At 38.4% G+C, this 18,055-nt stretch overlaps 1 protein-coding gene across 15 annotated transcripts in view; it reads right to left on the bottom strand.

The window, feature by feature from the left end:
• CEP112 (centrosomal protein 112) overlaps window positions 1-18,055 on the bottom strand; it is a 537,631-nt gene that overhangs the window by 507,331 nt on the left and 12,245 nt on the right. The window lies entirely within an intron of this gene.

Here is an 18,055-nt window from a genome sequence, read left to right as displayed (position 1 = left end):
CTCTGAAAGAAAGGCAGCAGTCCCAGTCAAGGGCTTATAGATACAACGCCCATCTCCCTGGGACAGAGCGCCTATGGGAAGGGGCAGCTGTGGGCACAGCTTCAGCAGACTTAAACCTTCCTCCCTGCCAGCCCTGAAGAGAGCAGTAGATCTCCCAGCACAGTGCTTGAGCTCTGCTAAGGGACAGGCTGCCCCCTCAAGTGGGTCCCTGACTCCTGCGCCTCCTGACTGGGAGACACCTCCCAGCAGGGGTCGACGGAAACCTCATACAGGAGAGCTCCGGTTGGCATCTGGCAGGTGCCCCTCTGGGACAAAGCTTCCGAGGAAGGAAGAGACAGCAATCTTTGCTGTTCCACAGCCTCTGCTGGCGATACACAGAAAAACACGGTCTGGAGTGGACCTCCAGCAAACTCCAGCAGACCTGGAGCAGAGGGGCCTGTTAGAAGGAAAACTAACAAACAGAAAGGAATAGCATCAACCTCAACAAAAAGGATGTCCACTCAGAAACCCCATCCAAAGGTCACCAACATCAAAGACCAAAGGTAGATAAATCCATGAAGATAAGGAAAAACCAGCACAAAAAGGCTGAAAATTCCAAAAACCAGAATGCCTCTTCTCCTCCAAAGGATCACAACTCCTCACCAGCAAGGGAACAAAGCTGGACAGAGAATGAGTTTGACAAATTTACAGAAGTAGGCTTCAGAAGGTGGGTAATAACAAACTCCTCTGAGCTAAAAGAGCATGTTCTAACCCAATGCAAGGAAGCTAAGAACCTTGAAAAAGGTTAGAGGAATTGCTAACTAGAATAACCAGTTTAGAGAAGAACATAAATGACCTGATGGAGCTGAAAAACACAGCATGAGAACTTTGTGAAGCATACACAAGTATCAGTAGCCAAATCGATCAAGTGGAAGAAAGGATATCAGAGACTGAAGATCAACTTAATGAAATTAAATGTGAAGACAAGATTAGAGAAAAAGAATGAAAAGGAATGAACAAAGCCGCCAAGATATATGGGACTATGTGAAAAGACCAAACCTATGTTTGATTGATGTACCTGAAAGTGACGGGGAGAATGGAACCAAGTTGGAAAACACTCTTCAGGATATTATCCAGACGAACCTCCCCAACCTGGCAAGACAAGCCAACATTCAAATTCAGGAAATACAGAGAGCACTACAAAGACGTTCCTCAAGAAGAGCAACCCCAACACATAATGGTCAGATTCACCAAGAATGCAATGAAGGAAAAAAATGTTAAGGGCAGCCAGAGAGAAAGGTCAGGTTACCCACAAAGGGAAGCCCAGCAGACGAACAGTGGATCTCTTGGCAGAAACCCTACAAGCCAGAAGAGAGCGGGGGCCAATATTCAACATTCTTAAAGAAAAGAATTTTCAACCCAGAATTTCATATCCAGCCAAACTAAGCTTCATAAGTGAAGGAGAAATAAAATCCTTTACAGACAAGCAAATGTTGAGAGATTTTGTCACCACCAGGCCTGCCTTACAAGAGTTCCTGAAGGAAGAACTAAATATGGAAAGAAAAAACCAGTACCAGCCACTGCATAAACATACCAAATTGTAAACACCATCAACACTATGAAGAAACTGCATCACTAACAGCCAAAATAACCAGATAGCATCCTAATGACAGGATCAAATTCACACATAACAATATTAACCTTAAATGTAAATGGGCTAAATGCCCCAATTAAAAGACACAGACTGGGAAACTGGATAAAGAGTCAAGATCCATCAGTGTGCTGTATTCAGGAGACCCATCTCACATGCAAAGACACAAATAGGCTCAAAATAAAGAGATGGAGGAATATTTACCAAGCAAATGGAAAGCAAAAAAAAGCAGGGGTTGCAATCCTAGTCTCTGATAAACCAGACTTTAAAACAACAAAAATCAAAAAAGACAAAGACATAATGGTAAAGGGATCAAAGCAATAAGAAGAGCTAACTATCCCAAGTATATATGCACCCAACACAGGAGCATCAAGAGGTTCATACAGTAAGTTTTTAGAGACCTACAAATAGTGGGAGACTTTAACATCCCACTGTCAATATTACCCAGATCAACGAGACAGAAAATTAACAAGGATATTCAGGACTTGAACTCAGCTCTGGACCAAACGGACCTAATAGACATCTACAGAACTCTCCACCCTAAATCAACAGAATATACATTCTTCTCAGCACCACATCTCACTTATTCTAAAATCGCCCACATAATTGGAAGTAAAACACTCCTCAGCAAATGCAAAAGAACAGAAATCATAACAAACAGTCTCTCAAACCACAGTGCAATCAAATTAGAACTCAGGACTAAGAAACTCACTCAAAACTGCACAACTACATGCAAACTGAACAACCTGCTCCTGAATGACTACTGGGTAAATAACAAAATTAAGGCAGAAATAAAGATGTTCTTTGAAACCAATGAGAACAAAGACACAACGTACCAGAATCTCTGGGACACAGCTAAAGCAGTGTTTAGAGGGAAATTTATACACCAAATGCCCACAGGAGAAAGCGGGAAAGATCTAAAATCGACACCCTGACATCACAATTAAAAGAACTAGAGAAGCAAGAGCAAACAAATTCAAAAGCTAGCAGAAGACAAGAAATAACTAAGATCAGAGCAGAACTGAAGGAGATAGAGACATTAAAAAACCCTTCAAAAAATCAATGATTCCAGGAGCTACTTTTTTAAAAGATTAACAAAACAGACCACTAGCCAGATGAATAAAGAAGAGAAGAATTGAATAGACACAATTAAAAAAAGATACAGAGAATATTACCACTGATCCCACAGAAATACAAACTACCATCAGAGAATACTATAAACACCTCTATGCAAATGAACTAGAAGATCTAGAAGAAATGGATAAATTCCTGGACACATACACTCTCCCAAGACTAAACTAGGAAGAAGTCAAATCCCTGAATAGACCAATAACAAGTTCTGAAATTCAGGCAGTAATTAATAGCCCATCAACCAAAAAAAGCCCAGGACCAGACGGATTTACAGCCGAATTCTACCATAGGTGCAAAGAGGAGCTGTTACCATTCCTTCTGAAACTATTCCAAACAATAGAGAAAGAGGGACTCCTCCTTAATTCATTTTATAAGGCCAGCATCATCCTGATACCAAAACCTGGCAGCAACACAACCAAAAAGGAAAATTTCAGGCCAATACCCCTGATGAACATCAATGCAAAAATCCTCAATAAAGTACTGGCAAACCGAACCCAGCAGCACATCAAAAAGCTTATCCACCATGATCAGGTCAGCTTCATCACTGGGATGCAAGGCTCGTTCAACATATGCAAATCAATAAACGTACTCCATCACATAAATAGAACCAATGACAAAAACCACATGATTATCTCAATAGATGCAGAAAAGGCCTTCAATAAAATTCAACACCCCTTCATGCTAAAAACTCTCAATAAACTAGATATTGATGGAATGTATCTCAAAATAGTAAGAGCTATTTATGACAAATCCACAGCCAATATCATACTGAAAGGGCAAAAGCTGGAAGTATTCGCTTTGAAAACCGGCATAAGACAAGGATACCCTCTCTCACCACTCCTATTCAATATAGTATTGTAAGTTCTGGCCAGGGCAATCAGGCAAGAGAAAGAAATAAAGTGTATTCAAATAGAAAGAGAGGAAGTCAAATTGTCTCTGTATGCAGATGACATGATTGTACATTTAGAAAACCCCATCGTCTCAGCCCAAAGTCTCCTTAAGCTGATAAGCAACTTCAGCAAAGTCTCAGGATACAAAAATCAGTGTGCAAAAATCACAAGCATTCCTGTACACCAATAATAGACAAACAGAGAGCCAAATGATGAGTGAATTCCCATTCACAATTGCTACAAAGAGAATAAAATACCTAGGAATGCAACTTATAAGGAATCTGAGGGACCTCTTCAAGGAGAACTACAAACCACTGCTCAAAGAAATCAGAGAGGACATAAACAAATGGAAAAACAGTCCATGCTCAGGGATAGGAGGAATCAATATCATTAAAATGGCCATGCTGCCCAAAATAATTTATAGATTCAATGCTATCCCATCAAGCTACCACTGACTTTCTTCACAGAACCAGAAAAAACTACTTTAAATTTTATATGGAACCAAAAAACAGCCCGCATAGCCAAGACAATCCTAAGTAAAAAGAACAAAGCTGGAGGCATCATGCTACCTGACTTCAAACTATACTACCAGGCTACAGTAACCAAATCAGCATGGTACTGGTACCAAAACAGATACATAAACCAATGAAACAGAACAGAGGCCTCAGAAATACCACACATCTACAACCATCTGATCTTTGACAAACCTGACAAAAACAAGCAATGGGGAAAGGATTTCCTACTTATTAAATGGTGTTGGGAAAACTGGCTAGCCATATGCAGAAAAATGAAACTGAACCCCTTCCTTACACCTTATACAAAAATCAACTCGAGATGGATTAAAGACTTAAACGTAAGACCTAAAACCATAAAAACCCTAAAAGAAAACCTAGGCAATATCATTCAGGATATAGGCACGGGCAAAGACTTCATGATTAAAACACCAAAAGCAACAGAAACAAAAGCCAAAATTGACAAATGGGATCTAATTAAACTAAAGAGCTTCTGCAAAGCAAAGGAAACTATCGTAAGAGTGAACAGACAACCTACAGAATGGGAGAAAATGTTTGCAACTTATCCATCTGACACAGGACTAATATCCAGAATCTACAAGGAACTTAAAGAAATTTACAAGAAAAAAAAAAACATCCAAAAGTGGGCAAAGGATATGAACAGAGACTTCTAAAAAAGACGACATTTATGCGGCCAACAAACATACTTCATATAAGAGGCTATCCAAATGGTCAATAAACATTAAAAAAGATTTTGATATCGTTAGTCATGAGGGAAAATGCAAATTCAAACTATACATCTGCCATACCAGAATTGCTAAAACCATAAAAAACTTACAGAGTTTCAGCAAGGATGGAGAGCCACGGGAACTTTCAGTCTTGCTAGTGGAAATGTAAACTGGTACAACCACTTTGAAAAACTTTATCAGCAGTGTCTACTATGATTACACTTCTAAGTCAACACTCAAAAAAATGTGTATACTTGTGTACTAAGAGACACGTAAAAGAGTATTCACAGTACAATCACTTGTAATGTCAAAAACCAAAAGTCCAACCACAGTACAACGGATACATAAATTGTGATATAGTCATACAATAATTTTAAAAATCCATTGCTAAATGCAACAACATGGATCAATCTCACAACATAATGCTGAGCAAAAGAAGACAGAAACAAAAGGGAACATGCTCTATGAATCAAAAACAATGAAAACAAATCTATGGTGACATAATACAGAATAGTGGTTCCTTCTTCAAGAGGTGATAAATGACAGGGAGAGAGCAAGAAAGAGTTTCTCAGGAGGTAGCTATATTCTCTATCTTGACCTGGAAGGAGATTTCATGGATATATACATTTTGTAAAACTTCATCAAGATTTACACTTTGATGTGTCTTGTATGTGTGTTACATTTTAACAGTTTGCCAAAAGACAAAGAATGAACTATAGCTATATTTATTAACATGGATAAATCTGAAAAATCTGATGAGTGAAAGGAGCAAGTCTCAAAATAATAGATACAGTATAATTCTACTTATGTGAAATTCAAAATAAAGAGAGAGGTAAATAACTGATTAACACAAAATACAGGACAGTGATTTCCTCTCAAACAAAGGGAAGAAGAGGCAATCGGAGAAGGGTACCCAGCGGTCTTCGGGAGAAATGTAATATACTGTTTATTGGCTAGGTTGAAAGTATAGAAATGTTTATCTTCTAGTGGCTCTTTAAACTGTACCCGTGCACTGTACACATTTTTTGTATGCATGCTATGTTTCACAGCTATAAAAAATTTTAAAAGCAATACAACTACTGAATTATAAATTATGAAAAACCAAAATGAGAACTTCTGATTTCCTGTCTTTTCATTCATCTGAGCAGCAGGTAATATTGTTTTTTACCATCTGCAGAACAGTCTTCTTTGGTATTACTAAATATACTTATGAAACATAAAAATAAATAACAATAATCCAGTAAAGTATCAAATAATACTGAAAATTAAAAAATGAAAATAACTTCCAAAGATCCACAATATATTTATATTAATTTTTCAAAAAGAACTTTATTAGAAAGAAAAAGAAAACTAAATGAAAAACATAAGATGCTTAACAAAACTAGAAAAAGGTGAGCATAGATCCATAAGCACTTTAAGACTTCATATTTCCAACTACTTACTTTAAAATGGCACACTTGATTTTAAAACTTAGAAATAAAAACCAAATTTAAAAAAGCGTACATTTAAATCATTGTTTATTAATATATCTCTGACTTAGAATACTCAATATTTAAATTTCGTTAAAATTAAATGTTAAAATATAAGCTTACTGTTATCCATTTTTGTTTATTAAAAAGGACAACCCAAACTGTTCAATATTACCTGACAAAGAGAAACTTGTTTGTGAAATTAAAAGATGTTATTACAGGCCGGGTGCGGTAGCTCACACCTGTAATCCCAGCACTTTGGGAGACCAAGGCGGGCGGATCACAAGGTCGGGAGATCGAGACCATCCTGGCTAACACGGTGAAATCCCATCTCTACTAAAAATACAAAAAATTAGCCGGGCATGGTGGCGGGCACCTGTAGTCCCAACTACTCGGGAGGCTGAGGCAGGAGAATGGCATGAACCCGGGAGGCAGAGCTTGCAGAATGGCGTGAACCCGGGAGGCAGAGCCAAGACTGCACCACTGCACTCTAGCCTGCAGCATGGGCGACAGAGCGAGACTCCGTCTCAGAAAAACATTAACAATAAAATAAAATAAAATAAAATAAAATAAAATAAAATAAAAAGATGTTATTACAAAGCCTCATTCATTAAAAGAAAGAAAAAGAGAAATGTGACTAAATTGTCAGAAAGTTCTCTTACTGGGGGAGAAAAAAGCCTAAGAGAAATAATGGCCTAAGGACCATTATTTTCAAAGCTGCTCTATCCCAGTTACAAATAGTTGCCACTGCCTCATCTTAGTAAATACCTAAGAGTGACATTTAATTAGCACATTAATGTTGAAAATTAATGAGTAGCTAAGTGGTTTTATACGTGTGAAATGTTATATTTTACTGATTACACTAAGAAGCACTTTTTGCTTCTCATTTATGTAGCAGTCCTATTTCTAGAGTACAAGGTTAAGTGTCTATCAGCAAGTGTCCACTGTATAAAAGATTGTCAAATTAGTCAGATTTGGCCAGGCACAGTGGCTCACACCTGTAATCCCACCACTTCGGGAGGCCAAGGCAGGAGGATCATTTGAGGTCAGGAGTCGGAGCCCACCCTGGCCAACATAGCAAGACCCCGCCTCTACTAAAAATACAAAAAATTAGCTGGGCAGGCACCTGTAATACCAGCTACTCGGGAGGCTGAGGCAGGAGAATCGCTTGAACCCGGGAGGCAGAGGTTGCAGTGAGCCAAGATCGTGCCACTGCACTCCAGCCTGGGCGACAGAGCAAGACTCCATCTCAAAAAAAAAAGGCCGGCATGGTGGCTCACACCTGTAATCCCAGCACTTTGGGAGGCCGACGCTGGTGGATCACGAGGTCAGGAGTTCAAGACCAGCCTGGCCAAGATGATAAAACCCCATCTCTACTAAAAATACAAAAATTAGTCGGGCGTGGTGGCAGGCACCTGTAATCCCAGTTACTCAGGAGGCTGAGGCAGAGAAACGCTTGAACCCAGAAGGCAGAGGTTGCAGTAAGCCAAAATCACATCACTGCACTTCAGCCTAGGCAACAAAGCGAGACTCTATCTCAAAAAAATAAAAAAATTAAAAATACATATATGTGTGTGTGTGTGAAACAGTTTCTTTTTTGTTAGTAGGAGCTCCTCTGACAGTGGAAATTGACCAAGAGAAGAGCAACCAGATGTTGATCATGGGTGATCATCACCAAAAAAGAGAGCTGCCCATGAAATGCAAGTAAGCACAGAAGAAAGGTCTCCCATGTGGCAGAGCCAGTTTCTATGCACCAGCTCCCAAGCCCTAGTCCCCATCCCCACCCGACAACGCCCCCGAGACAGAGAACAGGCTACCAGCTCTCCATCTGGTCAGTCAGATTTTGCAGTGGCCAAGCAGAAGATTCAGATCTGGTACTGTTCTGCCCAACACAGTAGCCCCTAATCACATGTGGCTATTTAAGTTAATTGAAATTAGAAATTCAGTTCTTCAATCACACCAGCCACATTTCAACTGCTCAACAGTCACGTGTACTGGTGGCTACCGTACCAGACAGCGCTGCCTATAGAACATTACCATCAGAAAGTTCTATCGAACAGCACTGCTGTAGAGCACATATTTGCCCTAACATTGGGATTATTCACAAATAAAATGAATGTACTTTTGGCAGGTAATATTTAAGAAGGTTTTACTAAGAAGGAAAGGTATCGATTGACTCCCTGATAAATTCATCCAACAATCTCAGCAGGAGCAATTTATAATGTTAATATCATTTACATATAAAAATGGAGTTTACAAAGTAAAAAGATTCTTTTGCATCCACAGACTAAAAAATTAAATCAATATTTTTAAAGCAAAAAATGTTTTCTCACATAGATTAACTTCTTCAATCACAAGTGGGTTTTCATTATACTTGATCACCATCTGCTGGCCATGTTATTAAACTGCACACACAAATGAAATGTTAGCTATATTGGGATAAGACATACAGAATCCCAGCTTTTTACCACAATGCATTCCCGGAAAACCACATCATAAAGAGGATCATTGTAAAGCAAGTCACATTTTCCATAAAGGCAGGACCATAATTAGAATCTTCATTCCAAACTCAAATCTAGCATCAAATAACCCATGGCAAAATCTCATTAAAGCAAAGATGTAAAAACTATAGTCCTCTATAATTATTTAAAATAGAATAATTACTCTCCAAGTTCTTTCTTATAGGTATGAACACATGTATTATTTAGATGACCCAACAGGAATTAAAAGATAAATATAATTTATGTAAAGTTAGCCTAAATCCGATATGGTAAAAATAGTAGGTAGTTAATAATTATTTGCACTCTCCTGGAAATCCTAAGCAATCTGGTGGAGGCTCCTAATAAAATGGCACCTAAAGAAATCTAATTAAATGCCTTATTTTTCATCAATAAATTCCTCTCAAATAAGCAGAAGCGATGTGTTTCTTCCACTGTAAAGCAGCATTTAAAGGTCAGGGTTTATTTAACATTACTCCTCTTCACCCTACCATAACTTTTAATCAAAGTTTTCAGTAAAAATAATAAGTGCTATTAAATCATTTTTTTAAGTCTTTCCCTATCCCAGAACCTAACTGCACTTTGGTAATAAGCCACCAGACCACACATACTTCACTGAAAAGACATAAAATAATTACAAGCCATTAACGAGAAGCTTCAAAACATTTTTCACAGAATTGTAAGGCAAGAATACAACCTATTACCTTTGTGTTCTGTCTTTGAGATAAAGCATGAAGAGTATACAGATGATGTGAACTAAAATCAAACTGTTAGTTACCGGCCGAGCACAGTGGCTTACACCTGTTATCCCAGCACTTTGGGAGGCCGAGGGAGGTGGATCACCTGAGGTCAGGAGTTCGAGACCAGCCTAGCCAACATGATGAAACCCCGTGTCTACTAAAAATACAAAAAAAATTAGCCAGGTGTGGTGGCACATGCCTGTAATCCCACCTACTCAGGAGGCTGAGGCAAAAGAATCGATTGAACCTGGGAGGCAGAGCTTGCAGTGAGCCAAGATCGCGCCACTGCACTCCAGCCTGGGTGACAGAGCAAGACTCCATCTCAAAAAAAAACAAAAACAAAAACAAATTAGTTACTTAGGCAGCTTCAAATATATGGCGTGAAAAAATGTAAACAATGAGGCCAGCCACTCTGTGTTCCATCTATCCTTGAAAAAGAGGCTTGTTATGTTGTTTAAATAAAGATTCCTATAAAGTCTCTTTTAAAATACAATTACCATTCTTTATTTTGATATTGTGCAGGGTTCACACTTATAATCATAACTTTTCTGCATAGTCATAATTTATTTTTCTCAGGGAATACAAAATTACTTTTAGTAACTGAAAATAATTAATGACCAACGGACTTTAAGATAATACCCTTTGGGAGGATTAGTAATTAGAGAAGCAAAAGAATGGTCAAACAATCTAACAAGCAAGGCCCTGATGAACTATTACAATAACGATCACCATACCAGTGATGATGGAGGCAGCAGCAGCTAACTCTTAACAGGCCCTCTGTCAAGGGCTCTACATGCCTTATTTCACTTCATCCTTACAACTCCATTTGTAAATGGAGATAGTGGTAGTACCAGCCCCCAAGTTAGTACTACCACTATCTCCATCTACAAATGATGAAACTGGGGTTTAGAGAAATTAAGTAATTTGCCTGAGGACAGATGGTTGCCAAGTGTCAGAAGTGCAATGTGAACAAAGGCAAACTGCTTCCTTTCAGCTTAACCTAGAAATAACCAAGAACAAAGGTATAGCTGCCCAGGATTGCTGATGCAGCTCAAGTGGGAGAAAACAGATAAAACTAAAATTTCCATATTGGCTGCATGAAGTACTTATGCCTACATGATACACTAGAAAGAATATGGGTGTGAAATCAGAAGGCCCTGCATTCCAATATTGGATCCATACTGGAAAAGTCACTGGACTTTCCTGAAGCTGTTACCTCATCTATAAATACAAAAGGGCAATGATGTCAACCTCACTGGACTGTAGAGAGGATTCAATCAGATGATTTGGAAAAGATTTCTAGGACAGTACCTAGCATACAGTAGGAGATCCATAAATGGTATGACTTGCCCCACTTGGCCACTGCTTTCACAAATTAAAAATACAAGTGGAATCCACAAACACTTATTTACTAGAAATTTTTTTCATTTTTATGTTTCAATGTATATATATTTCTTACACAAATTTATTAATTTTCAAGGTGTATGCACCAACATTTTATGAAGATGATATTTCGGAAGGCAACTGGACAGTATCTATCAAAATATAAGAGAGTGTGACTATTAGAAATACCACAGGCACTTTTTTTTAAAAAGAACATTTTTAAATGTACACTCCAAACTAGCCCCAATCCCTAAAGCTAACCACCTTTCACAGTTTCATGTGTGGTACCCAGAAAGATTCCATGGACACGAACACATATGTATCCATAGAGCCTCTAAAACACACATACACAAATACAAGTGGAAGCTTCCTATAGTTTATGTGCTTCTTTTTAACTTTATCCTATTAGATCTTGCCATAATAATGCATATATATTTTATATATATATATTTTTATATATTTGTGTATATATATTTATATGTATACACGTATCTACATATATATATGTGTGTGTGTGTGTGTGTGTGTGTATATATATTTTTTAACCACTGCACAAGGTGTTGAACCAACTAATAACCCCACCAACAAAGCAATTTCTCATCTAGGAATCCATAATAGCCCAAAACACATGCAGGCATATAATAATCATTCTTGGTATTCTAATTGATAATTTGGCATCTTGAAATCATGGACCAAACTAACAGCCAGAGTTGTTCACATCCTTACCATCCCTGCCTTTTTGTGGGCACTTGGAAATTATATTACAAACCCTCCAACTACAAATCCCAACATCAGTGTTTCACTTTCTGTCCAATAGGGAACATCCCACCACTATATAAAAAGGCTCTCTCCCATACTTCTCCTTACTCCTTCTGCCTCCTGACCAACCCTTGTGCTTCTCCACCTGGCCTGCATGGTGTGGCATGCCTCCCTCCTCTTGGAAACTGTGAGAAACAAACTCTTCTTTCAAAGGCAACTTGTCTCTGTGTCTGTCATCATATAATATCTGATTAAAACAAACCCTGGGTGCCTTTTTTTTTTTTTTTTTTTTTTTTTGAGACGGAGTCTTGCTCAGTCGCCCAGACTGGAGTGCAGTGGCGCGATCTCGGCTCACTGAAAGCTCCGCCTCCTGGGTTCACGCCATTCTCCTGCCTCAGCCTCCCAAGTAGCTGGGACTACAGGTGCCTGCTGCCACGCCTGGCTAATTTTTTGCATTTTTAGTAGAGACGGGGTTTCACCGTGTTAGCCAGGATGGTCTCGATCTCCTGACCTCGGGATCCACCCGCCTCGGCCTCCCAAAGTGCTGGGATTACAGGCGTGAGCCACCGCGCCCAGCCGGGTGCATTTTTAAATAAGGCGCATGATTATGTATTACTAGGATGTTAACTCATCCATTCTTTATAACAATAAAAAAATTAAAAGCAGAAGAGACAGGTTAAATTATAGTATATCCACATTACGGATTATCTGCAATTTAAAAGTCCACATGATACGGGTTTAAGACAAAGCTGAGTAAAAAAAGAGCAAGTCTCAGAACAGTACATACAGTATGAGTCAATTTGTAATATTTTTGTTTTTGATTTGAGATGCAGTCTTGCTCTGTCGCCCAGGCTGCAGTGCAGTGGGGCAACATCAGCTCACTGCATCCTTCGCCTCCCGGGTTCAAGCGATTCTCCTGCCTCGGCCTCCCAAGTAGCTGGGACTACAGGCACCCACCACCATGCCCAGCTAATTTTTTGTATTTTTAGTAGAGACAGGGTTTCACCATATTCGCCAAGCTGGTCTCGAACTCCCGACCTTGTAATCCGCCCACCTTTCCCTCCCAAAGTGCTAGGATTACAGGTGTGAGCCACCGCACCAGGCCTGTAATTTCTTAATTATATAGGTGTGGATGTCTATTGTAAAATGATATGCACAAAATTGTTAATGGTGATTACCACTCAAAAGGACAGTGGGATAAAGAAGACACAGAGAGAAGGATTGTGACTTTTTACTCTAAATATTTCTATACTGAGGTTTTTATAAACATGTATTATATACAGAGATTGCGTAATTTTCTAAAATGAGGATAAAGACTGTACTAGTCATCTATTGCTGTATAACAAATTGCTACAAATTTAACAGCTTTAAACAACACACATAAATTTTCTCGTGTTTCTGCGGGTCAGAAGTCAAGGCACAGCTGAACTGGGTCCTCTGCTTAGGGCCACAGAAGGCTGTAATCATGATTGGACCAGGCCTGGGTTCTGATCTAGAAGCTCAACTAGGGAAGGATTCACTTCCCAGCTCACGTGGATGTCAGCAGCATTCAGTTCCTTATGACATACGATTCATGGCAGCTGCTTCTTCCAAAGCCAGCAAAGGGAATGACAGCAAGTCTACTAGCAAGATGAAGTAATATAATCCTGGGAATAATATCCCATTACCATTGCCATAATCTACTGGTTAGAAGCAAGTCACGGGTCCTGCCCACACTCAAGGGGAGTGGATTATATAAGAGTATGAACCCCAGAAGGAGGATCATGAAGACCACTATCAAGACAATTAAGGTCTTTACCAGACCTCCATGTTAAGTGTCTGAAGGCTGATCAGAAAGATAATATATATTGATATAGCTCATGATTGTAGATCTAAATGAAATTAACCAAACTATACATGCATGAGATCTAAGTCTATGGTCTCCTTAGCAACATTTTCTAAAGTTATGCTCCAAACTCAAATATAACTAAAATATTTCACTGTCTAGAAAATAGGCAGATAGGCCAGGCATGGTGGCTCATGCCTGTAATCCCAGCACTTTGGGAGACCAAGGTGGGCATATCACTTAAGGTCAGGAGTTCAACACCAGCCTGGCCAACATGGTGAAACCATGTCTCTACTAAACACAAAAATTAGCCAGGCATGGTGGTGCAAGCCTGTAGTCCCAGCTACTCTGGATGCTGAGGAAGCAGAATCGCTTGAACCTAGGAGGAGGAGGTTGCAGTGAGCCAAGACTGTGCCACTGCACTCTAGCCTGGGTGACAGAGTAAGACTCCATCTCAAAAAAAAAAAAGAAAAGAAAATAGGCAGATATTTGACATAAAAAATGCAGTAACAGATATATAATAGCAATGCTATATATAGAAAATATGGGTAATAAGATTATCTTAAACCAAGAAATATGAAAAATGAAAGCAAAGAGAGCAAGGACAGGACTACGCCGGGCGCGGTGGCTCAAGCCTGTAATCCCAGCACTTTGGGAGGCCGAGACGGGCGGATCACGAGGTCAGGAGATCGAGACCATCCTGGCTAACACGGTGAAACCCCGTCTCTACTAAAAAATACAAAAAACTAGCCGGGCGAGGTGGCGGGCGCCTGTAGTCCCAGCTACTCGGGAGGCTGAGGCAGGAGAATGGTCTAAACCCGGGAGGCGGAGCTTGCAGTGAGCTGAGATCCGGCCACTGCACCCCAGCCTGGGCGACAGAGCAAGACTCTGTCTCAAAAAAAAAAAAGAAAGAAAAGAAAAATGAAAGCAAAGAGAGCAAGGACAGGACTACTAGTTAAGTGTTGAAGCTGTTTGGTGTGAAATGCTAAGTACACTAGTATATAATGTATACTTGGTGGAAAAAATAAAGTGTGAGAATAAGCCAGACGGAATATGACCTTACCATACTTCTAACAAGTTTGGAACAAGGCTATATACCATATCCTACAGGAAGAATAAAAGTAAAGGAAAGGTGCCATCTCTACTGAATAGGGAGTCCTAACAAAAAGGCTTCAAAAGGACTCTGCATCTTTAATAATATAAAAAGGCTAGGACACAAACAGCATAATCTAAAATGCCATTAGAAATACTTCACATACAAAAAGGTCTAAGTAAAGCAGGATTTTATAAAGTGATCAAAAAAGAAACACTAAGGGGGAAAAATCTTTTAAGATTAAAGAGGTTTTTCAAAGGACAAGTTGAAGTGGCTGTAAAATTTATGAGGCAGCATTAAACTTCAGTTCTAAGTAACAATAAATTATTCACTATAAAAACATACATGTGTCAAATATTATAAGCCTCTTAAACTTTTTAAAACAATTTCTTGCAGAACTGATTAGATATATTAGGTCAAGATTAGCAGATACTAACTTTTTCATTAGCACACTATGATCACTCAGAGTAAAGGGGTAAATTTAGAAAAGAAATAAGAAGACAGAACCATCAACAGCCGATACACTACCACATGTGATCTGATGTCATACATGATCTATATTTCACCGTAAAATCAGTTTTCTTGGCTTTAGCTAAAGTAAATGTTATTTTTAAATGCCTTCATGTATGTAAAAACTACAAAAATCTGTTAACTAATGTAAATCAAATTGAAATTTTAAAAATAATCAAGTTGAAACTATTAAATTAAAAGAAACATATGATACCCTGAGATCTTTTGTTTTGGCAGCCCTAATTGACCTTAATGATTCTGACATTTGACAGATGATATTTTAAGCATGTCCTTTCTAGCTCTTTCATTGTCATATTCCTCACAGTGTGTGAAGGCAATCGCTATAACCTACATCCAAGCTTCCCTCCATGTTTTCTAAAATGTATGCTTCCCTCAACATTTTCTGAAATGTTAAAAAGAAAAAAAAAAATCCTTTTATGCCATTTCCTCTGCCACAATATACCCGTCTCAAAGGGATTTTGTACAGATTAAATATGTGGCAGTGTCTAACACAACCTACTCGTTCATGCATGCATTCACTCTTGAATATAGATACTTACAGAATTCCTAACATGTTCCTGCCCAGTGCTAGGGGCTGGAAATATAGCAAATATGGCAAACAGCAGAAACACAAGTTCCTACCTCATGAAATTTACAATCTAGCACACAGGACAGATAGGAAGCCTCTACGCATAGGATGAAGGCAGCAAAGAAACACAGAGTACTAAAGAAGTAAATAACGGGGTCACCTAAACTGCCCTGGGATATGAGATAAGGCTTTTTTCACGTTGCGATCTCTGAAGGATGGGTGGACTCACCAGGGTCACAAGAGTGCCTGCTTTTCCCATTACTTATTATATAACCGACAACGAATGCCTCATACTCTAGCGATCCTTTTGCATTAAAATGTCATTTAATAACAGGTGACCAACAAAGAGAATTAAGTTATTTTTTACAATTCTGGGGATTTTACTATGGTTTCATTTCTCAAAAAAGTCAATGAGTAACAGGTGAAGGATATTCTCATTGTATTTTCTCAAACTTTATCCTGTGTTCCAAAGAAGAAAAAAATCTATTCACCTGGACTCCCTGGAAATCTCAAGTCTATTTCCTATCCTGAATGCTTTTCTTATACACACCTGAATCCTTGCAAATATTTCCATGACTATGCATAGCCACTGCATTCAAACTATCCATGTGTTCATCTCTCTCCCCCACTCATCTAAAGCAGTGGTTATAAATCAAATGTCCGGAGGACTTAACAGATGAGTGATTTACTGCCAGATATAAGGATATCCTTCACTTCTACAAAGACATAGTGTCTGTCTCTCTCCTTCTGTTTTTTGTTCACAGATGAGGTCTCACTCTATTGCTCAGGCTGGCCTCACACTCCTGGGCCCAAGCTATCCTTCTGCTTCCACCTCTTGAATAGCTAGGACCACAGATGCACAGCTGTGCCCAACCCTCTCCCCTTCTTAAATCACAAGATCCCTCTTTCCTACCTTTCTTCTTTCACTTGACAGAACATAAAATTAGAAAAACAAACACTTCATTTTCCTCTTAACTCTACTTAAAGGGGAAAAAAAAAAAAACTCAAGCTCAATAACAGATGCAATAGACATCAAATTTGGTGTCAGGAATTAGCAGGAAATCATGAAAGCATACACTAATGGGGGTAACCAAGTACTACTTAGCTCCAACCTGGGGCTGTCTCCTGGAAAGATTTCTAGGTGTCCATTTTTAAAGAGAAGCCAGAAAGTTGGGCTTTTATATGAAATCCCCCAAATGTTAATTTTGACAACTCAGTTAAAATTGTTAAAGACATTGTTGAAGTCCAACAAAACAAATCTACGATTCATTCAGTCCTGGAAGATCACAAATTTTCAAACTATGCTCTAAGCTCTAAGATACAGGAAACTACTTTAGTTCACCTTTATACCATAAACTCCACATACATTACATCTAGAAAGGAACCCAGAATTTAGCTGGACTCTTAGCAGATATTTTGGCAAACAACTGATGTCTTTTGCAGCAAAACTAAGAATTATATTTTTCAGACCACAATCTCTTTACACCTCCATATAAAGAGATTGCTTCGAAGGCTACAAAAACTGTACAATTATACCTCTTCTAATTGTAATTCTCCTATGAATGTAAAAATAAGTATTTTAACACCACACTTCCTACAGACTCATCTATTCGTTTCTTTTTACTCTTCTGAATATGCCCTTAATTATTTCACCTCTTCCTTTTTGCCTCCCCATTCTGTTTCTCCTTTCTACTGAAATAATTTTATATGGACTGGATCTCTCGCTTTTATCTTTTTCAACCATGATATCTCAGGTCTGAAAAACATATAAACAGACTATATCAACTGTGGAGACATTTCAAATTACTAATAACATTTCTAGATCTGTTTAACGAATAAACCAAAAAAATTATAGTGGACAAGAAAGATTATACTGTTAACAGAAACGAATTTCTAAAATTAAAATTATCAAGAGAATGATGAGGAGTGAAGTATAAAGTATGGTACATGGTAATTGACACTGTCCTATATTTTAACATTTCAAGGAATAAGGCCAAATGGAAAAGTAAAAATTTGATAAAAGTCCAAATTTAAATCTATCCCTTCCCTGAAGCCAAAAATTAGGCCACCATAATAATGGCCTTTTGGTGCATTTCAAAAATTCAGAAATTTTTTTTGCAGTAAAAAAACCTATTTAAGTTTAATACTCAAGTAAGAAAGCACAGTCCAATGGGGTTTATGCTTACATTCATTATACCATTAAGTGAAAACAAATACTGTTCAAGTTGGATTTGCAGGATATTATATTTTGTTCAAGTTATTGGTAACGCTTTTAATGTATGCTTGTCATAAAGGAAA

This window comes from Macaca thibetana, chromosome 16 (assembly GCF_024542745.1).
Source record: "Macaca thibetana thibetana isolate TM-01 chromosome 16, ASM2454274v1, whole genome shotgun sequence".
Classification (NCBI taxonomy): domain Eukaryota; kingdom Metazoa; phylum Chordata; class Mammalia; order Primates; family Cercopithecidae; genus Macaca; species Macaca thibetana.
This window is presented reverse-complemented; position numbering and strand designations above follow the sequence as displayed.